General features: G+C 37.6%; 1 non-coding gene across 1 annotated transcript; it reads right to left on the reverse strand.

Moving 5' to 3' along the window:
* Positions 1-548: 548 nt before the first annotated feature.
* Positions 549-655, reverse strand: LOC141626088 (small nucleolar RNA R71). The gene has a single exon (XR_012535814.1). It is a non-coding gene; the product is annotated as a small nucleolar RNA R71 (small nucleolar RNA).
* Positions 656-23820: the final 23165 nt, after the last annotated feature.

The raw sequence follows: 23820 nt of genomic DNA on the forward strand, positions 1-23820 counted from the left end.
GTGACTTGTTACCCTTTGATCACGAAATTGAAAGAACTTTGACAACCAATAGAAGACTTGTTAGGAGAACTTTGAGAGGTATTAGTGAGGTTGTAGATATTCAACCAAATACTATTGAGTTCATCAACCCTTTTGCAAGAGAAGGTGAGGAGAACCCAACACAAAATCTACCCACAATGCCTAAGTTTTCGTCACATTCCGTACCCACCGAGGAGAACCTACCCAATGGTACTCCCACACCACAACATCTAACCGGAAATTTCATTACCAAATCCGCATTTATCCAATTAGTCGAAAGAAGCCAATTTGGGGGGATGCCTAGTGAAGACCCTCATTCTCATATGGAGACTTTTTGTGACTATTGTGATGCGATTTCTCAAACCGGTGTAACTCAAGACCAAATTCGATGGGTCTTATTTCCTTTTTCTCTAATTGGCACCGTGAAACAATGGTTGAAAGGCCTTGATAAGGCTACTCTCGGAATTGATTCTTGGAAAAAGTTGGCTCTAGCTTTCTACAAAAAGTTCTATCCATCGGAAAAGACTAACATGCTAAGAGCTCAAATTACGGGCTTTAAGCAAAGGGATGAAGAATCTTTGTATGAAGCTTGGGAGAGATTCAAGGGAATTTGTCGCTCATGTCCTCATCATGGACTTAGCGAGTGGTTCTTGGTACAACAATTTTGTAACGGTCTTTATGAAGATTCAAGGAACATTCTCAACATGGGATCAAATGGAATGTTCACCGAAGTTGATGACAATCAAACTTGGAACAAAATTGAGGAAATGGCGGTCCATAACTCACAATATAGTAGACCTCGCAAGGCTACTAGAGGAGGAAAGCATGAAGTGGACTCCATTACTCAATTGGGTGCTCAACTTAGTGCTCACATTGATACCATCAATTTGAAGTTTGAAAATGCTATGGCTAGACTTGAAGAAGCCTCAAAATCACCAAAGCATCATGCTAATGCCATGACGGCATCTTCATCAATCCCAAGTGGGATATGTGAGAATGGTGGAACTTTGGGACATGACCAAAGTGAATGTAGGGGAACAAATGAACAAGTGAATGCTTTCCAAGCATACAAAAGTGGTACCCCTTATTCAAACTATTACAATGAAAACACCAAATTCCATCCAAATCTCTCATACAAAAGCCAAAATGTTCAAAACCCTCAACCAACATGCACCCCACCTCCCATGAGAAACCAAAATCAAAGACCCTTTTACAACCAAAACCAAGGTTACCAAAATCAAACTCCATACAATCAACAAAATGACCAAGGTTTTGATGTTCAAAAAGTGGTCCTCCAAATGCAAAAGAATCAATAAGAGTTTTTCACTCAAATGCAAAAGGATAGTCAAGCAAAGGAAATCACCATCAACAACATCCTAGCTCACACCAAAATGTTGGAAACCCAATTAACTCAACTAGCATCTTCAAGCTCACAAAGACAAAAAGGGCAATTACCACCTTAAAGTAATCCCCCAAGACATGAAACGGTTAGTATCATTCACTAGAGGAGTGGTACAAGGTATGAAGCACCAAAGAAGCAAGTTGAGGATGAAGTTGTGGAAGCTAGTGACAAAGAAGAAATTGTGCAAAACTCCAAGGATGGAGAACCATCAAAAGAAGAAATTTCAAAGAAAAATGAAGACAAGGTCAAGGAGAAGGAGTCCATTGTGATTAGACTTCCTTTTCCAAGTCGTCAAGCCAAGCCCAAATTTGATGACCAACTTGGAAAATTTATGGAAATTGTGAAGAATTTGGAAGTCTCAATTCCTTTCACGGAATTAATCAATCACGTGCCGGCCTATGCAAAATACATGAAAGACATCCTCACAAAGAAGAAGTCAATCCGGAAGCTTGAGACAATCGCCTTCACTAAGGTCAGTAGTGCAATACTTCAAGGGAGTTCACCTCCAAAACTCAAAGATCCGGGAAGCTTCTCAATACGGGGTAGCATTGGCGACACCACAATCAACAAAGCCTTATGTGATCTAGGGGCTAGTGTGAGTGTTATGCCGTACTCGGTGAGTAAAAGGCTAGGGATGGGAGAGCTTAAATGCACCAATATCACACTCCAAATGGCCGATAGATCAACGAAGACACCATTAGGGATATGGGAAGATGTTCCCGTAAGAGTTGGGAAATTTTTCATCCCGGTGGACTTTGTCATTGTTGACATGGAAGAAGATTCCAACATTCCAATCATTCTAGGAAGACCTTTCTTACACACCGCGGGTGCGGTGATTGATGTGAAGCATGGAGAGCTCACTCTAGAAGTGGGAGATGAGAGCATAACTTTCAATCTTGACAAGACCATGAGAGCTCCCCGTTTGCATGAACCATGTTTTATGGTTGATCATTATAGCCGAAAGGATGATAGGAAGAAGTCGGAATTCCAATGGAAGAAGAAAATTTAAGATGCTCCATTCAAAGAGCAAGTGAATTGTAACAAAGAGAGCTTGAAAAGCTCACCAAAGTCAAGCAATGAAGAGGATGGCCTCATTGGCCAAGACAAGAAAGTGGGAGAGTTGTCTCTATCAACTCAAGAGATCTTTAGTGATCAAGTAGATGAAGTTTGTGGTCTTTGGGACGATGAGTTTGAAGGGATTTTCAATCCCTATATTGGTAATGCTATCGATCAAGACCGACAACAAGGGTAAAGGTCTATTGAAGATCTTTATCTTGATAACGAACAAGCTTTTGACTACTTTTTCAAGGTGTTGAGCAACATCAACAACACCTTGGACATGCCCCCATGACATCTCACTAAGGATGAGAGTTTGGTGGAGTCCTCCCTAAACCACCATTTTTAAATATTTCTAACCCCCTAACTCGCATTTTAATTCTTACATTGCATTTTTGTCATTTTTGGATTTTTATGCTTTGATCAAGATAATTATCATTTTCGAGAGAAGTGAGGGAGGGACTAATTATTTAATTGATGTGTAGTGCTTTAGCTTAGTGTGGGGATAGAAATTGCCTAGGCTATTCATGCCTTAGTAGTGCCCCTACAATGAAGAACACGGGATTTGAAGAATGAAAAATGACACGGGATATGCAAGTGCACGGATGGACTGAATCCCGGTAAAAACAGGGAGAATCCGAGCGTCTTCATGGGAATCCGCCCGTCTTCAGGCAATCCGGGCGTCTTTGTCAAAATCCGCCCGTCCATCCGAATCGAAAATTTGAAATTTTGGGACTGTTGAAGAATCCGATCGTCCTGGTAAAGAAGACGCTCGTCTTCAGAAATCCGCCCGTCTTGGAAGGAAAGACGCCCGTCTTTTTGCCTGTGAAAAACAAGAAATCTCACTGTCTGAGAATCCGCCCGTCTTGAGCAGAAGACGCTCGTCCTGCAGTCGATAAATCAGAGCGTCTTTGCTGAAAGACGCCCGTCTTTAGGCGAGAATCCTGGACCAAAAAGAGGCAGAATCCGAGCGTCCCGAAGGAAAGACGCCCGTCTTCCCCTGCAATTCAAAAATTTTCGGGTATTTTAAATACCCCATCCTACATTCATTTATTCATTCCTTCATTCAAAACACTACCCATAAACCCCAAAACTCAAAACCCTCATCCTCTCCATCACCAAAACAAGATTTCCTCAACCAAATTCAACAAAATCAAATCCAAACTTCCTTCTAACAACAATTAATCACTCATCTTCCAACAAAAACCAAACCAAGCACCAAAATCTTCAACCTTTGAGTCGATTTTTGAAATTATAAAGGCAAAGCCTTTCATCTTAAAATAAATTTGGGTATAATTGGAAATTGAAGATTTTCACTCTTTTCTTGGTTAAATCATCAATGGCAAGAACAAAAGGATCAACAAAGGCACCTAAGGAAAATGCACTCTCAACAAGACAAAAAAGTCTTTAATCAAAGAAAGCCTCATTGGCTATGGTGGTAGCTAGTTCAAACTTGGAAGTTCGACAACAACAACCTCCCTTGGAAGCAACAACATCAACAACTCCGGAAATCGCTCAATTATCAAACTATCCGGAGGTAATTTTCATTTCTAACTCCTACAAGAATACATTTGCCAAGTATGATAGAAAATCCTTTCTATCCACCAAATTCATATGTGAAGATGCCTTGAATAAATTGGGTGTCCTTGAACAAACAAAAGCCTTCTTTGAAGCCATGGGGTTGGGAAAATTGTTTGCTACAAGAGAATTGACATACCCCTCCCTTACCTTAGAATTCTTGAGTTCTTTGAAAGTTACTAAGGTAGAGACTAGAGAAAACATCGAGTTCCGCCTTGCTAATGTGAGTAGGCGCATCACCTTTGATGAATTGGGTAAAGTATTGGGTCTTAGTGATTCACCTAGTTATTTCAAGAATCCCGAAAAGTATGACCCCGCTCCTCTTTGGGAGGCGATTTCCGGGAGGAAATTTGAGAACTATCATGCTAGTCGCGCTCTATTAGTCCGCCATCCGGGCATTAGAGTGTGGCACAAGGTCATCGGGAATACTATCATTGCAAGAAAAGACACTAACCACTTTACCAAGCTCGATTGTGTTCTTCTTGAGTCGGCCTTAAATATTGGAAGGGAATTCACCAAGCCTTTCAATTCTCTAAGGCTTTTGGTGGAAAGATGGCTAAATGTTGATTGTGGAAAGCAAGGCACCACTGTTATTGTAAATGGAGGTCTAGTCACTCTTTTGGCTAAGTACTTTGATCCGAATTTCAACAAGGATAGCAAGTATGTGGCGAAAAAGGGGGGTTATCTCATTGACATGAATGCCATGATTAACAAGTACAAGTGGGTCACTCATAACCCTCTTGACACCAAATATGGGTGGCTCACCAATGAGGCTAGATCTTTTACTTTGCCTTCCAAGATATGCCGTTTGAGTGTCCATCGGACCAACTACCTTCTTCCCCTCTCAAAATAAGCCGAATACACCATCCGTCAACGAAGGGGTGAAATTAAAATGCCCTCCTCCTCCATTGTCACACCACCCTATCCTTTCAAGTATCACGAGTTCAAACCCGAAGGTGTTAAAGCAAGCAATGACTACATGACTCTACTTATGCAAGAGATGCATAAACAAGCTTTTAAGGATCGGGAAGATGCATACTTAGCCCAATATCCACCCCTCCTTCATTTAGCTAGGCAAGGACTACTTGATCCTTCATGTCCTTTGCCTATTGGACGGATAGGGAAGTCTTCTTTCCAAGTGCATCTAGGGGTGAGATTTCGGGTGACGATGAGGTTGTCGATGATAAGTTTGTTGATGATAGCATTGATGAAGAGGTTAATGAAGAAGAAGAAGAGGATGATGAAGGAAGTGAGCAAGGAAGTGAAGAGGGAAGTGGTGATGAGTCCACTTCTATTGAGGAAGATGATAACAATGATGATATGGTGGAAGACTAGCAAGCTTTGGAGGCTCCTACCCTCTTGAGGTTTGTCTACTTCTTTCTTTGTTTTATTTATTTTATCTTGATCATAGTTGGAGAGTCCTAGCAACATAGAGGACTAACACCTCGGCTCCATTGAGGTGTTCTTATTTCATTGTTCCCACTTTTGAAAATCCAAATTGACAATTTAGTTTCATGCATTGCATCTTGTGTGCATGAACTACCCCAACTTTAGGACATTAGAAATAATGTCTATCTCGGTTTGGGGAAGTACATGCATACGCAACGGGAGGTAATCTAAATTACGCTCTCCGTCATAAATAAAAACCATGCATCATGTAGTGTAGATTAGTGTAGCTTGCATTTAGTGTAGAATTCATGCATCATGTTTGCATAATTTCCCATCATTTTGGCCATTGAGGACAATGCCCATATTAGTGTGGGGATGGGGAATTCTAACTTAACTTTTATTCAAAAATCAAAAAAATCAAAAAAAATTAAAAAAACCATAAAAATTTGAAAAATTTGAAAAAACCAAAAACAAGTTCATTTCCTTTGTAGTGTAGTCATGTATATATTGTTGTATATATTGTGTTTGTTCTATCCTTGTTCACATTGATTGACTACGCCACATCTGAGACATGAGGATATTGAAGACCGCATGGTATGATCTTTCCAATCTCCTTTTTCCTCTTTATGTTAATGACTATGTGGCTTTATTTTGATTGATGCGGTATAACAATGTGAACTTAGGACTTGCATTTAGTTTATATGTCATATTAGTTGGTAGAATCATTTGTATTAGGATGTATATATGCTAGTTGCATCATGGCATGTAGTTGCATGTTAGAAAAATATTGCGAAACCGTCTACTTGGGAAGTTTGACAAGTGTATATAGGCCCTAGTAGATGCTTTTTATTCTTAAGACTTTGTTTGTTAGAATACTTGTAAAACACCCTAGGATGTGTCATGCTAGTATCCTTTGACCCATGGATTAAGGCCTAGTCAAGAGTACCTTGTGGTGTGATAACTCCTTGGCTACCGTTTATTCCAAGGTGACCCTTGAAACCATGCATCCATCCATCATCCATGTTCTACCACATTTTTGTCATCAAAGGGAATGGGCACAAAAAGAAATCAATTTCAGTTCAATGAAATGAAAAGTGAAAGAAAGTTTGCAAAAAAATGCATCAAAAGAAAAGAGGAGCAAAAATAGAACTCCTAAAGCTTCAAATATAAGGCACTCTCACTACATATGGGGTGACTTTGAAAATGTTCAAAAAGAAATGCAAAAAGTTGAATGTTGTCAAGTGTTGAAATGCCAAACATCAAAGAAATGGAAAAAGAAAGTGTTCTCAAATGTTATATACCACAAGAAATTGGGGGGAAAACAAAAACAAAGCAAACTCCCAAAGTGAAACTCAATTTCTAATGATCCCTTTATCCATCGTATCCATTTTTGTGCATGGTAGAGAGGGGACGACCCTTCTTCTTGTCTAGGCAAGAGGGGGAATTCCGCGATCCTCCAGTGTTTCTAACACCATAGGGAGTCTATTCTTGACAAAAGCATTTAACGATTGAGGACAAAGGTACCCTAGCTTGACACAACTTGGAGGTGAATTATTGGTATCCTTCTAGGCTTAGTAGTTTGAAAAAATTGCATCTATGAAGGAATGTGTACCCTTGAATTGCTCCCCTTGTAGATAATTTCCGCCACTTAGATGAGGACAGTGGCTATTCTTTTGTAGATGCATCCATTACTTGATTTTGTGTGCTTAATGTTTGGATGTGTCGCCATTTTAGCAAGACCCACCTTGCCTTGCAAGAAGGCATCCTACCTCATGGTTGTCTTGTTGTGAGTTGAAGAGGCGGAGTGAGACCCGCTAATTGTCTCATATCGGCTATGTTATTAGGTTAGTTTAAATAATGGTCCTAGTCTTTGTCACCTCTTTACTCGGGACGAGCAAAGGTTCGGTTTGGAGATATTTGATGTGACCATAATTAGAGCATATGTAGTCCCCGAATTAGCCTTGTTCCAATGCTTTTTAGTGCATATTTGGGTCATTTATTGTTTTTAGTTCTTTGTTTTGCATATTCTTTGAGGTTTTGTGTCCTTGGTAGGAAAGGAGTGCAAACCTTGCATTTTCATGGCAAAATGAGGCTAAATTGATTGAATTCAATGACCAAGCATCAAGGAGAGACAAGATTAGAAGGCCTTTGTACATACTATAGTAGATGGGCAATGATGAGAAAAGATCCTTGCATCCCCGAGGAAATCCTCAAGGATTTTATGAAGAAAAAGGAAGAAAAGAAGAAGGAACAAGACTGCCTACAATCCGTGCGGATTTCCTAGAAGACGCTCGTCCACCACCCACAACCCGTGCGTCTTCCTCCACAAGACGCCCGGGTAGAACCTCCAGAAGACGCCCGTCTTCACTCTTTGGACGCCCGTCCAGGAGCTGCCAAATCCGCCCGTCCCGTGCTAAAGACACCCGGATTCCCAGACAGTCCCATTTCGTCTTCTTCAAGCTTCAAGGAAGGATGCACATCTTTTTCTAGAGACCGGAATCTCCCTAGAGACCGGAGTCTCCCTAAGAGACCGGCGATTCCTCATAATGGGACTTAATCGTCAATTAAGCCCTTAGTTAACCCTAATTCATGCACCTAATCCCCACTATAAATACCCCATTAGTCTAATTAGAAGAGCATGTTCTTCTTAGCAATCTTTAGTGTAGTTAATATCAATCAAATCTCTCTTTAATCTTGTAATCAACATTTTAATCAAGTTTTAATACAAGTTTTATTTCCTTAATCTCTCTCTTGTTCATCCTTTATTTTGGGTAATTGAAGATTATTTGGGTTATTATTGGGAGATTGACAACCTTCCAATCAAGCATCAAGTACTTCTTTTATTCTTTGCTTTATTATTGGAATCATTAGTAGGTATAATCCTCTTAATCCCTTTTTAATTATTGTTAATCACTTTCATTTATTCATCATGTTTCACTTTGTTGGTATGATTGACAACCTTGCTAGCATGTTCAACATGATAATGAGTGAGTAGTTTCCTTAGCTAGGGTAAATGGGTAATTAGGGGAAACCAACATGGAGGATGATTCATGCTTAAATTAATATGTTTTCATAGTTTATTTGCTTGCTTGTTGTGATCTCAACTTATGCACATGCTATGTTTGATGAAATGCGAGCCTATGAATCCTTGCATTTTTTACCCATCACCTATCTTTTCAATGAGACTTGTAAGACATAAACCTACTCGAGTCTCATTAGACCATGCATATAGTTGAGTAGGGAAGATTAAGTCGACTTGTAGGTGTTGTACAATCTAATCGATTCAGCTCCGGGACCCAAACTTTCCTAGGATTGTAAGATATAAACCAACTCGATCCATCACAACAAAAATTGCTTGCTTATAACTTGAGAATATGTTTGTATGATCAATTCCCATGAATCCCCTATGACCCCATGACACCCTAGTGCCTTTTATCAATTGTTTACATCCCTTTTAATTCATCTTGCTTGTTTACTTTCATTGCTATTTAGTTTAGTGATCTTCTATTTCAAACCGCAATTGTGACACCCCTTAAGGCACCACTAGTTACAATAGAAATCTCATCTCAATTCCCGTCCCTTGGGATCCGACCTTTACTTGCCTCTTTATTAATTGTAGAGTTGTTGGTGAAGTTATAAATTGTGTTTTGGTCTAGGTGCTCCTAACGACAAGTACTGAAAAACTAAGCCCCACGAGAGAATCACACCGACCAGAGAGGGATCGACAAGGTACCGTAATTTGCCATCACCTGCGGCAGCTAATCGAAGTTGTTCCTCCCAATCTTTAAAATTACTACCGTCGGCTTTTAATACATATTTGTCCATAAAAGAACGAAGCCATGAATCTCTAGCTATAGTGACGGTTTGACTAGTAGAAGCCATCGTGATTAAAACAAAGGAAATGAAAGGAAAGATTAACATTTATCGTCTAAATATTTTAACTTGTGAAACTATTTTAACAAGTTCCCATTTATATAACGATCTCTCACTGAATTATATAAATTATTCCAAGATCAAATTTTATATAAACACGGGCACGGTGGACCGATTCAACCTATATTTATATAAATTTGGTGAGTCAACAATTTTGACTGATTCTACTACTAGAACTCTTGGTCGACGGATTTTCTTAAAAACTATCTTTTAGCCCCAGAAATAATGATGGGCACGGTGGACCACTTCAACCCATAATTATTCTATTGAGTCCAACCAATTTTCACGCGTAATAACTTTTATTACCCTACTTACCCAACGTAAAAAGAGTGTACCTCGGTGATCCGAACCTACCTCTAATAAAGAATGGATTCATAGGTGCTATTATTTGGTAAGGCTAATCTCAATTTTCAAACAAAGGTGAGAGATCTTATCAATTTAATTGTCTATCACTTTTAAGTGAACAAAATTGGTGAATGCTAGACAATTAAATCGATAACAATAAAACAAAACATGTAGTGACGATTTGGCATGAATGCATAAATATAAACAAACAAGTCCTAATATGGCCACTTAGTTAATCTAATTAACTTAAACTATTACACTTCGGAAACCAACTCCTTGGTCCCTTGAGTCTTCATACAATTGGCCTCCTTCTTTAGGATTTCAGAACGCCTTTCCAAAAACACCGTCTTCATGAAAACTCCATCTTTAGATGCTTCTTTTAACTAATAATAATTAAATTACATAACAATTTCCTATTATACAATTTATAATAAAATTTAAAAAAAACTATTAATTAATTACAAATTGAGCGATGCGAAATCGCAATTAATTACAAAACAAGTCGATATTCCCTTACATTACGGGAAATACCAACTTCTAACTATGGCCATATTAGGAAAACATACATAATTGTAATACTAAAAAATAAAATATTCATCCATATGAATAAAAAAAAATGCATTAATGTAAAATGACATGCCAAATCGTCTAACTTACCAACAACGATCATTTGAGCTTGCTTTGACGGAATTTTTACCAATAAAAATTCATAATCAATTCTTAAAAAAAATTCAGATTTACTTTTCATACTAATCTGGTCTAATATAAAACTAATTATTCTCACTAATTATCTTTAATTTATATGGGATTAAAACAAAAACTATAACAAAAAGACATAATAATTCACAATTATTATGGAAAAATTCCATTTAATTAAAATATTTATGGAAAAATAAATTTTAAGATTTTTTACATTATGGTCTTTCACCAAAATGACATGCATGTGAAAATTTTTGGTTTTAAAATTTATTTAAAACAATTTCACAATTTTTCTCGCAAAAACGGCTATTTTACGATTTAATTCTAAAAATTGAAACGACTTTGAAATAACATTTAGTAAATTTTGGAACAATTTACAGGACCTAAAATTCCAAAAATTTCAAGCGCAAAAATTAAATCAATATTTATTTGTAAAATAACCATTATTTACCAATTTTTATCAAATAAAAATCAATAAACTACCTAAATTAATCACATTAATTTAAAGTTTCTATTTTTCTCATAAATAGAACATGCATGTGGTTATTTATAAATAAATATGCATAAAATTAACATGCAACATAATTTAATTAACTCTTAATTAATTTCAGTGCATTTTTACTCAATTTTATGCCATTTTAAGTCATAAAAAGTGAATAAATATAACAAAAATCAAATTTTCGTCCCATATCATTCTAAGACCAGATTATTTACATGCAAGACCATATTATGTGATAAAACAAATTTTAACAACAAAATATCAAATTTTATTAATTTATCTCATAAATTACTAAAATCGTCTTCAGACTATATGCATGTATGTAACAATGCTCTGATACCACTTGTTAGTTATTTAGACCATATTAGACTCATTTTATGATGTCAAAAATTACTAACTAATTTTATGAAGTGGTCTAAATCTACATGCATGCAAAGATAAATAACATAAAGATGGTATAAAACCATCTTAAGAGAAATTTCCTTACATTGATGGTGGAAATTTATATGGGCACAACTCAAGGACTCCTTCCTTGATGTTGTTCTTGAGCTAATAGATAGTGGGTGATCCTCCAAAACCCAAATTACTAACTTAGGTAATCTCCTTTGGTGACACCCAATATTATCCCAAAAGACTACTAAAATTACTAACTAGATAATAATAGTATTATCCTTGTATTATGTGAATTTGATGTACTAATTAATATTATTACTTTGATAATATTATTAGTTTATTTTTATATGTGTTTTTGATGTAAAAGATGAACAAAAATAAGAAGAAAAATGTGGTCTTAAAGTGGCTACTACAAGCTACAAAGACCAAAATTTTCTTCAAATTTTTCCCAACTTCATATATGGTGGAATAACATGGGTATATATAGGCAAATTGGGGAGAGAAAGGTGAGTGGAAAATGCCACATAAAGGACACATGTAAGTCCTTAAAAAACCAGTGCATATGGACCATTTTGGGTCCATTTCGGTTTTTGACATTTGCCCCACAAATGCTTATAAGTCTTATATTTAATTATCTTACATAATTAAATATTAATTTAATTATTTAACACTTAAATAATACAAATTAACTACTAATGACTACTTAACTATTAAGTAATCATAAAACCATTTTATCAAAATAAAATGTGTCAATATAACCCTATTTAGCTATTTTACAACCTCTTGTAAATTTCAAACAGCTAATAATCTCCACTTCATAACTTATACACATATCGTATAAAATTAATTAATTAACAATTAATTAATAAATTTTAATTTATATTTATTAATTAATTATCACATAATTAATAATAGATCCCCTCGTCCCGAGTTCGTAACCCGTCATCAAATAATACATTCACGCGACTAATTAAAAGTCAAATAATACAAGAAATTAATTATCTCGTACCTCATACAAACAATTAATTCATTCTTTTTGGGCGTCATCCTATAGGTGTGACCTAAAGGGTTCAACTGATCACCGCCGTCACACGACAGTAATGTCAAACTCTAGTCAGCCAATCATTACCGATTAACGATGACCATCTAACAAATAAATAAATAAGTCCCTGATATTACTTTAATGAGATTTAATATGTAAATGCACTTATTGCGGAGGACACTACTCCAACACAAACTACCGCATTGATGACTGTGTAAAAGCAATACAAAAGATCATTACGAAGAGGATTTACATTTAGTGTGAAATTTCTAAAAGATAACGAATTTTGCTACTTAAGTCTAACCTTACTAAAGTACTAATACCAAGTATCGCATAACGAAAAGAAAAAACGACTGCCTAAAGCAAGGATGTCATACGGGGGAGGGGACGTGACGATTATAGGTCTTCTCATACCCGTATTTAATGGAAAAATTACTTGCTCCCTAATTGTCGCATTACCTGGCCTGTCGCGGGTAAAAAAATTTAAAACTGTAACCGAGTCAACTTGTGGAGATCTTAAAATAGTTTTATACTCATTTATTCTATATCTTTCTCAAATAATTCTCAAAATATTTTTACCCATGTTTAACACTCATGGTTGACATGATTTAAAATTCAGTTTGAGCCTAAAACTTTATTTATATTCGCTGCATCCAAGATAAATGCGATATAATAGGACACTTGTCATAGATTTTCCCTTTTTATCAAATTTACTTCTTTTTAATGTAGAGCTAACTATTTTTATTCTTACATGAAAAGCTAACGTTTAGTTTGAACCAATTGCTTATTATTCTATTCCTCACGATTATTATAGAGTATATTTGTAATTTGTGTTATAATGTCTAATTGCTAATATTTATTCTGAACCAGTACTTATTTATTCTATCAATCAAGTTTATAAAATTAAAAGGAACTTGAGATCAACTCCTAACAATAAGCTCAAAAAGCAATTTAACATGGGCAGACATAAATAAGAAATTAATTTGATATGAGGAAGGTCGGGAGATTATGAAATTTTCATATTCAGGCTCTGTATCTAAGAAATAAGCTTAAGCTTATTTGACCAAAATTTTATTTATCTTAATTTCTTATAAGTATTTGGTAGATAAATTATTTACCAAAATAGGAGTAGCATGTGAGAAATAAGTTACATGTTCGTTATTTTTAATCCTTCAATTTAAAATATTAAATATGGAGTATTTATATGTCCTTTTATGTCATTTTACTAAAAAAACAGCTACATTTCGGTTAGTTTTCCAAACATTTTTTTATTTAATCAGTTAGTTAACTTATCAACTCCTAATTTTCAGTTACCTTTTAAGCTACTTTATTTAGGTTTAGTTAACTTTTTAGTATGGCTAATGAAATCTGGGATATAGTATATGAATACGTACTTTGTATATTATTAATTAATATACCATATAATTTGTTACATTGTGTATTTAGAGTAGCACCTACTATTATTCTTTTAATCTTTCCAATTTTTCATAAGTCCAACACTCAAAATATAAATGGTTAAAAAAGTTTTGATTTTTTTGCATTGTAATTAGTTTTTTTGTTCTTTGTGTTTAAGTTAAGAAAAATTGTGCATTAAATATAATTTTATCCTTGAAAATTGAATCTAAGAAAAAATTAATATTATGTAATGGTTAGATTACAATTGATCATAAGTTCATCATATATGAATAATACTATGAGTTGCTCCAAGCTTTAAGTTGTTCAAACCACCAAATTTTACTTCAGTTATTCTCGGTTTCGTTTCTCTACGACCTAATGATCTACACATTCTTATGTAGAGTAAATTAATGAAACAAAATAGTACTCCCTCTAACCCGATCAATAGTTTACACTTTCCTATTTGAGGTGAATCAATCAATAGTTTACACTTTTCTTTTCTAGTAAATAAACAAACTCATGTGGATGGAGACCATTTTATTTCCTCCTCATTTGGAGTTGTTTTTGTAACACTACCATCTACCAAGGAGCCTTAACAAGACCTTCCCCAGCAGATAAGGGCGTTACCATCTCGGTCGCCCGAGGAATAGTAAATATCATAACGTCAATGAAAGAACAATTAAGTTTATTACAAGTTTAACTTGACAAAAGAAAAGATACAACTGATAACAAACACTATCAACTACGGTGATACTATCCATGCCATGACTCAGTGAAAGACTCGTCCCTCCAGAGCACCCAACTAAGCTCCACATATCAACACCTGCTAAGACTGACTGCTCACCATAATAGATCACGACATACACAACACAAGAAGAAACATAGACAACACCACATGAGGTCAGTAATTGAAGAAATACAAAACACAAATTATGGCATATACAAAGCCAACTCCACCTCCAATAACCCATCAATCATCTGACTACCTGAATGTAAAGTCTTGCCAGAATATCGGTCGTAACAGATATTCCACACCGCTAGTGGGAGACCGCGGCCGTTCCCACCTAAGCCTCGCTCATCTCCATCGAGCAAACAACCCATATTCCTTAATGTGCACATCCCCCTTGTGGTGGGAACCACAAGGGGCGAATCAAGGGGGTGAAGCCATTCCCGAGATGACTCCACTCAGCCGAGGATGCACCTCGCAAACCACAGACAATCAACAACAGCCAACTACAATACCAATGTAAACAAAACCAATACCAACTAATCAACAAAACCAACATACCAAACAATCAACGGTACTGAGTAAGAAAACCTACTTAGCAATCAACAGCAACACCGCATACGACCATATGACGATAAGCAACCACCTTTACCACCTATTATAAACAGTATGTCAAACCCTATTACTACCAATCACAACCACAACCAAAACTAAGGAAGACGATGATGATGATGAGTTACCTACGCTTAGTGTTCCGGCGACAAGATCGCTAGCCGACTCATGCCTCCCATCCCCACGGTATCTCAAAGCACAAAGGGTTCCAAGGGATGAAGGTTGGTGAAGGAGAGAGATATATCGATGATTAGGTTTAGGAAGAAATGAAATGAAAACTGATTTTGGGTTGACGACTTCACGATTTATATTTTACCGCTGAACTCGACTTACTCGATCGAGTAGGGAACTTACTCGATCGAGTAGCCTCTACTCGATCGAGTCACTGAGCTACTCGATCGAGTAGCCTATGCTAGATCGATCTTCCTAATCCCACGGGTTACTATAACGTAAGATCGAACCAACAAAGGTCTCAAGAGGTCTAGACAAGTGTCTAAGGTCAGTCAACGATGGTCAACGGGTCCCTAACGGGGCGGGTATTACAGTCTTCCCCCCATAAAAAGAACTTCGTCCCCGAAGTTCAACTCATCATCTCTCACAGCCCCAAGGTGCAACGTAACTTAAGGTAACTGAGGACAACTCATCCCGACAAGAACAATTTTAACCATGCCAATTACTCATCATCATCATCTATTTATGCGAAGGTGACCATCAAACACAACTTCCCTCCGAGTCATCAACCACGTATTACACACAAAAGACACACTACTACAGACTGTTACTTTTATCTTACCAACCAAATTTAACACCGCACAACTCCATACACCATACATATCATACACATTTGGCACGAACACTCTACTTACTCATCTAACAATTAATCATTAAACATCCAATATACAATGAATTATCAACCAGTTATTCAATAAATGATTCAACGCCCATTTAAATTATTTACGCAACTTCTTATATTGCACAACAATTAAATTACTTAATAATTTTACTTAACAACTACTTACATTACTTTCCCGCAACCAAAGTTTAATTTTATTTAACAAAATAAAGTAACAACATAGTGAACTTTTACCAATAAATTGCTCAAAACACGATATTTTTGACATTTTTCCCAAGCAACATTACTCTTCCCCTCTCAAAAGGAACTTCATCCCTGAAGTTCACTTTTAAGACGAATTATAACCATACAAAAAGATGGAAACAAATAGTTACAATATAACCTACTTTGACATTACTTCGTAGAACATGTGCTCATGTGAATACATTTAACGAAAATAACACACACATAATATGATTAAATTATGCGCAGCGATACCAAGCCAATATATGCGGAAATTAACTTAACTGTTTATGTGACATTACGAAAACATGATTATTCGACATAACTATCTTTGAAATTATTACCAACGATGATATAAACTTAACCACTGTTTAGAATGATACTCAGGAAACTAGTTAAGCACATAGGATTAGCACTAGTGTAAACCGTATTGATATCACATGTATTGCAATATAAAGCATAAAAACGTGATTACTAGCCATGGGAACGAAATATGTTATCAACAAAATACTCTCATGATGCCAACTAAAAAATGGAAACGGATTCAAAGAACAACAGGGGGCACTCGATCGAGTTGGGGTTACTCGATCGAGTTAAGCGTACTCGATCGAGTACCTAAAGATCAGAATGCTCTCTAACTGGTCATAAATAGGTACTCGATCGAGTAGCTGAAGGTCAGATTACTCCCAAAATGCGACATCAAGCAATGAAAGTCTACTAATCTCCGGGGTTTCATCCTCGTCATCACATACCTGCATAACAAGTTTAGAAATCCAACAAAATACGGCCTTAGGGCCAACTACAAAACAAAAATAAATCCAAGTACAATTAAAACAAATGTAACAAATGACATAAGTCCTCTAAACAACACCAACAAGAAATCTCTCGAGGTCGCCACCTCGGTCCTACTCCATCTCCTCATCTTCTCCTTCTGATGTGCCAGCTCCTGACGTGCCTCCTCTGGTGGTTTCTTCCGTGCCAGGGTCTCCTCCTGCTCTCCATGGTGCAAGGCACCCATATGGGTAGCTCGTGGGCTCTCCCCATGTAGCCGGGTCAACTCCGTAGGAATGAAACACGCCGCTATCATTCCCCACACCTCTCCACCAAACTGGATGGGCCAAGTTGGTTCTAATACCCTGCACATAGGCCATCTCATAGAGGTTCCGAAGCACCAAGGCATTGGACACCCTCTCTATGAGCTCACTCACCTGCATCTGGGGGCTAAAAGGGGAAGGGTAGCTGGGTTACTGGTACCGAGCTGGACCGGGCTGGACTGGCTGAGACTCTTCGACCACCTCTCTCACTCTCTTGGGGCCTCTCCGTACCCTTGGTAACAGGTCCTCTGGTCGAGCGTGGTCTCCCCCGACCGGCTCAGGCATCTCCTTCAAATGGTCATCCATGATCAGGTATATCTGACAGGTAGGGTCGGGCTCATCATCATCTGAGTCCGATGCAAACACAGTCGCATTCAACGGCTCAGTCACTGGAACATGGTCCGGGTCGGGTACTCTCATCTAACTCCTACCTCTCACCCTCCAAGATAACCCACCATCATCCAACACCCTCAGCCACTTCTGAGCGATGAAGTAAGCCCTGCTCATAACGGGAACAACCCGAACCAAAGGTTTGAGAGTCAAAGAGGCCTCAAAGCTAGTCAACCTCTCAGCTAGGCGGGTGGCAATAGCACCACAACTGAGGTGACGGGTCGGAGACTTGACCATCAAGGCCAAACTAGCACACACGATAGCCGGGGCACTATAAGCAACGTGCTCGACTTGGGTGGGGTTCAGGTAGGCGACCAACAACATAACCTTGTGTGAGTTGAGCTTACTCACATCCTTCTTATCCTAGAGTAAACAGGGCAGGGCTCAGAGAAAGATCTTCAAAGTAGCATTCTGAACATCATTAATTAACATGTTACTTGAAGTAGGAGTAGGTCTACCGGTGAAACAAGGCATGTAGCTACTGGCACCACACTCAGTCGGGACATCTCTAAGATATCCCTTCTTGGCTCATGAAAGCCTCGGGTGATCGGCGAACTGGTCAAGGGTCAGGTAGAAACTAGTGTTCATCAACCGGAACGCTACTGTCTTCTCCACCACATCATAAACGAAGGAACTAATGAATTCTAAGGTCAGAAAAGGATAAGAGTGTTTCCTTAGGTGATACAACCCCTCCAAACCCAGTATCTCAAAGATGTGTCTCACATCTACTTCTATTTTCATGTCCTCCAAAATACCCGTGTCGATGCACCTAGTGGGTCTCATGCGACGACTCATCAACTCTACGAAAGCATCTCTTTCTTTAAAATCAGCAAAGATCACCGTAGAGTAGTCAGGAACTGTAATGCCCCGTAATTTAATAATATTTATGAGAATATATAATGTAATTCAAATAATTAACTAATGACATTTATAATAATAATAATTGCAAATAAGACGATAATTAAATAATAAAGTAAGTAAGCAAGTCGGGAATTGGACTTGACTGGTGTTAGGACATTGGGTCGTGTGATATAGGTAGGTGGACCGATTTTTATTGGTCTAGTGTGTGTGTTGGTCGGGATTTGTATCCGGATTTAATAATAATAATAAGAATAAAATTAGCAATTCCTACAATAATTAAATAAGGCAATAGTTTCCTAATTAGTATCTTAGACTCTCTAAACCTAGGCTATATATAAAAAACAAATCTGAAAATTAGTTCATAAAAATACAAGAAAGGAGATTTAAGAGACGGAAACAAATAAACGATAAAAGGTAAGGTCGTCGTAATTTATGTTTATATTATCTTAATCAATTAAGTTATCGTTTGCACACCGTTTAAACCACCATGAATAGTGCGGATGACCTTAGTAGCTGCCCTTGACCGTAGAGACTATAGTAGGACCATTGTTGACCGTCGTTGACCACCGTGATAGGCGGAATTGGCGACTAATGGGGTGGGGTGTGCCGTGAACCTTAAGACGGAGTTTGTACCTTGTGTGGTTGTCGACTTGACTTGGTACTTGGGTGGTTGGTTATGTCGGCTAGAGGCGGTCCTATTGGTGGTGTTGGGGTGGTGAGCCGTGGTGGTTGGTACGGTGGCTGTTGAGTGTGGTGGTTGTTGCGTGTTGTGTCGTTTATACGGGTCTTGTGTTGTGTATGGGTGGTTGTGGGTTGTCGTGTGGGGTCATGGCAGGTGGTGGGACCACTGTGGGTCAAGGGAGACCACGATGGTGGCCCTTGGTTGTCGTGAGGTGGTGTAAGGTGGTGAGTGAATGTGTGGGTTTAGTTATGTCGAGTTTGTGGGGTTGTTTAGGGTGTGTTTGGTTGGGTTTCAGAGGGCGGTTTAGCAGGTGGTGTGGACGCGGGCCCACAGGGGCGAAAAGCGAAACAAGCTTTTCACTCTTTGTGTTTATTTGCATTTGTGGAGTCGCCACCAATTTATTGTGGAAAATTGGAAACCGTTCGAATATCTCGTGTCATGTCAAGACACAAAGTAATGACATGAACACTAAGCACTCGTTACCCTTAGCATTCTATGTCTAGAATGACTCTCGTGGATGCCAATGAACACGGATGTTCACAGAGATCTGGAGTAAGGGGTGAGGGTACGTATTAGGAAGCTCTTTTGATCGAACACCTAATCCCACCCGCCTCGATAGCGGCCTCTACTAATGATTAGGGAAATTTTCTATACTCGATGTATTGTCAATTTATATGCATGCAATGCAACATCCAACATTTTAATCCTAACATGTGAGAATTAGACTAAGTCGGTTAACACGTAATTTAACATACAAGTGGGTCGAAGTAAGAATTTAGATTGATTACATATGAAAACATACAAGCAATAATAAAAGGAATACAATAATGAAAATTACAATAAAGAAAATTACAATAATTACAATGGATTAATGATTTATGTCGAAAATACATTTAAAATGGATAATTTTAGAAAAGAAAGAATAAATAAATGAACGAACAGGAATTAGGGTGATAATACGAGTAATAGTTGATTAATACGTAAACTAATAAACTAGGTCAAGGCAAAACGGGAGTTCAGAGACAGAAATCAACCAGGAACAGGCGCAGTAGAGCTGCGTCCCTTGGAAGAGGCGCAGCAATTGCTGCATCCGTTCCTTGGCTCAGTTCTGGCTGTGACGCCGGAATCGCAAATTGTAAATATTCGTTGGTGATTTTAATGATCGATTATGAATAATTGACTCGGATGAAGGTGATCATCAGATTATTTACATGTGAATGAGGTCATAAAAACGATAAAACATGAACGAAACTAATTAATACGAGTTAATACAAGATTAAAAGGATTATTTACAAGTACAATTAAAATTAGGTTAAACAAATTATTAATGATGAATTAATGATGGATATGATAAATAACAGATGGGAATATATCAAAGATCGAATTCCAGAGACTCAATATTAATGAATCGAATCTCTAAAACCCATATTGAGTTTAATGACGAATACCCGCAAATATTGGTTATAAGGGATTTAAGTTGGGATTTAATGACGAATTAAATACTAACGATGATGAATAATATATTACATGTTAGAATTATTATGCTTAAATTATTATATCAAAGAATCGAAGAACAAACGAAAGAAAATTAAAGAAACGAATTGACAAAAGACGAAGGAAGAAGAAAGGAAGCGAGGCTGCTGGCGGACCCCTCACGAAGAGGCAAGAAAGTCTGCGTCCCTTCAAGAGAGCGCGCGGCAGCTTTCTGCGTCCTTTCTTGACGGTTGTCTTCTGATAATCCGTGAAAGGAGTTTAAAACATGGTTTTATAAATCGGCTTTAAGAGTATTTTCAACATAAATCTTACATTATGATTACAAAAATAAACAACAATAAATAAAATAAGGATTATACACCCTCAGACTTACATGTTGGACGAAACGAGATGAACTAAGTATACGTTTAGTGATGCTCGACTCGAATGTAGACGAAAGTGCCCTCTAGGAGGAAAACGAACAAGATTGATTAAAGTTGATTATTGTTGAGTTGGTCAAATTGGTCGGTCATGCAAAACGCGGCTGGTACTCAGAAATATCCGAGCTTACGTGGTCGAAAGTTCAAGCACGTAGACGCCAAAAAGTAAGAACGTGGTCTAGAATGCAAAGGGAGAAGATAAGGGCGGACACTCGCGTGAGAAATATGTGAGACCGAAGGTCTCTATTTATACGAATCACACGGAGGAAATAGTGTTTTTCGGCGAAACTTTGGAAGTGAATCTCGAAAAGATATGAAAAGATACGACAAAATACGCAGAAAAGGACTTGGGAAGAGGCGCAGCAGGCACTGCGTCTCTTGGAAGAGGCGCAGCACCTGCTGCGTCCTTTCCAAAATGGTTTCCTTCTGCGGAAGAAAGATTTCCGTGTTTTGGTTATGGAATAACGGATTAATCTTGTTTTCCTTAATATTTTGTGTGAATATTACGGGAAATTCTTTACCAAAGATTAAAAGATTGCAAAATATAGAATAGAAATATCCGGAACATTCCAGAACATTCTGACTCGGTTTTAGAAAATGAAGACGGTTTTTTGACCCAGACTCCAAATGTACTCTAATTACTGCCAAAACGACCGTATCGGCACGTAGATGACAATTAAGAGGTAGACACAAGTGTTTGAGCGACCACTTGACGATAAACTTACGAACTGTCACAAATCCTTCCGCGTACCAAACATGCGGCCAAATCATCACGTCGTGGTAAGATATTAAACGTACAAATAATAAATCTAAACTAAGCAAGAAGTAAGGTTGGGTAATATGTCATTGGCTTAGGTGACCTTTATACTAAGCCAATAGTTGGCATATACATAGCATTCCAAGCATGCTAAGCATACATCTTGTGATCATATGCATACCCATATAACACATCTTTAGCATATAATTTCCGTACCCTAACTTGTTCCTTTATATCTCTTAGGATGTTTTCTAAACCTACTACTGTAGATACCTCATTTCTGCACCTTCCGGAAACCACCCGGTGATGATGGGGCCGCATGTTTGGCACGCGGAACGATTTATGACAGTTCATAAGTTTATCGTCAAGTGATTGCTCAAACACTGATGTCTACCTCTTAGTTGTCATATACGCGCCGATACGGTCGTTTTGACAGTAATTAGAGTACATTTGGAGTCCGAGCCTAAAACCGTCTTCATTTTCTGATAACCGCTAAATCCCGAGTCAGAATGTTCTGGATTGTTCAGGATATTTCTATTCCATATTTTATAAATCTTTCACAATCTTTTATTCTTTGGTAAAGTATTTCCGTAATATTCATACAAAATATTAAGGAAAATAAGATTATCCCGTCATTCCATAAACCAAACACGGAAATCTTTCTTTCGTAGGAGGAAACCACTTGGGAACAGAGCACGCAGCAGGTGCTGCGCCTCTTCCAAGAGACGCAGTGACTGCTGCGCCTCTTCCCAAGTCCTTTTCTGCGTATTTTCCGTATCTTTTTCATATCTTTTCGAGATTCACTTCCAAAGTCTCTCTGGAAACCCTATTCCTTCACGTGATTAGTATAAATAGGAGCCTTCGCTCCTCACATTTCTCACGCGAGTGTCCGCCCTTCTTTTCTCCCTTTGCATTCTAGACCACGTTCTTACTTTTTGGCGTCTACGTGCTTGAACTTTCGACCACGTAAGCTCGGATCCTTCTGAGTACCAGCCTCGTTTTGCATGACCGACCAATTTGACCAACTCCACATCAATCAACTTAACTAATCTTAATCGTTTTCCTCTTACGAGGGCACTTTTGTTACATTCGAGTCGAGCATCACTAATCATAAACTTAGTTCATCTCGTTTCGTCAAACATGTAAGTCTGAGGGTGTAAATCTCTCTTTTATTATTGTTATTTACCTTTTGTATCATTAATGTAAGGTTTATGTCAAAAATACTTGTTAAAACCGATTTCTAAAACCTTTCTTTAAAACCCTTTTTACGGATTACCAGAAGATAACCGTCGAGAAAGGACGCGGCAACTGCTGCGCCTCTTCGAAGGAGCGCAGTACCTGCTGCGCCTCTTCGTGAGGCTGCCGCAGTTCCTGCTTCCTTTCTTCTTCCTTCGTCCTCTGTAAATTCGTTAATTTTTACTTGTTTTCGTTTATTCTTCAATTCTTTGACATACAATCATAATAATTTCACATGTATATTGTTTAAAATCATTAATACGTTTAATTCATCATTAAATTCGACTTAAATCCCTTGTAATCCAATATTTGCGGGTTTTCGTCATTAAACTCAATCCGGGTTGTAGAAATTCGATTTGTTCATATTGAGTTTCTGGAATTCGATCTTTGATATATTTTAATCTGTCTTTTGTCGTATTCGTCATCAATTCGTTGTTAATTCATCATGTTTAACCTATTTAGTTCACCTATGTCACTAATCAATCTTTTATTCATGTAATTAATTCATTCGTATTCGTTTCATCCATGTTTTATCGCTTTTATGACTCGTTCATATGTAATTAAATCAATTAAATCACTTTCATCCGAGTAAATATATTAATTAATCCATTAAATCATCAACTCACATTAATGATTTGCAGTTCCGGCTACACAGCCAGAACTCACCCTTGGAACAGACGCAGCAACTGTTGCGCCTCTTCCAAAGGGCGCAGTCCTGCTGCGC

Source organism: Silene latifolia, chromosome X (assembly GCF_048544455.1).
Source record: "Silene latifolia isolate original U9 population chromosome X, ASM4854445v1, whole genome shotgun sequence".
Lineage (NCBI taxonomy): Eukaryota > Viridiplantae > Streptophyta > Magnoliopsida > Caryophyllales > Caryophyllaceae > Silene > Silene latifolia.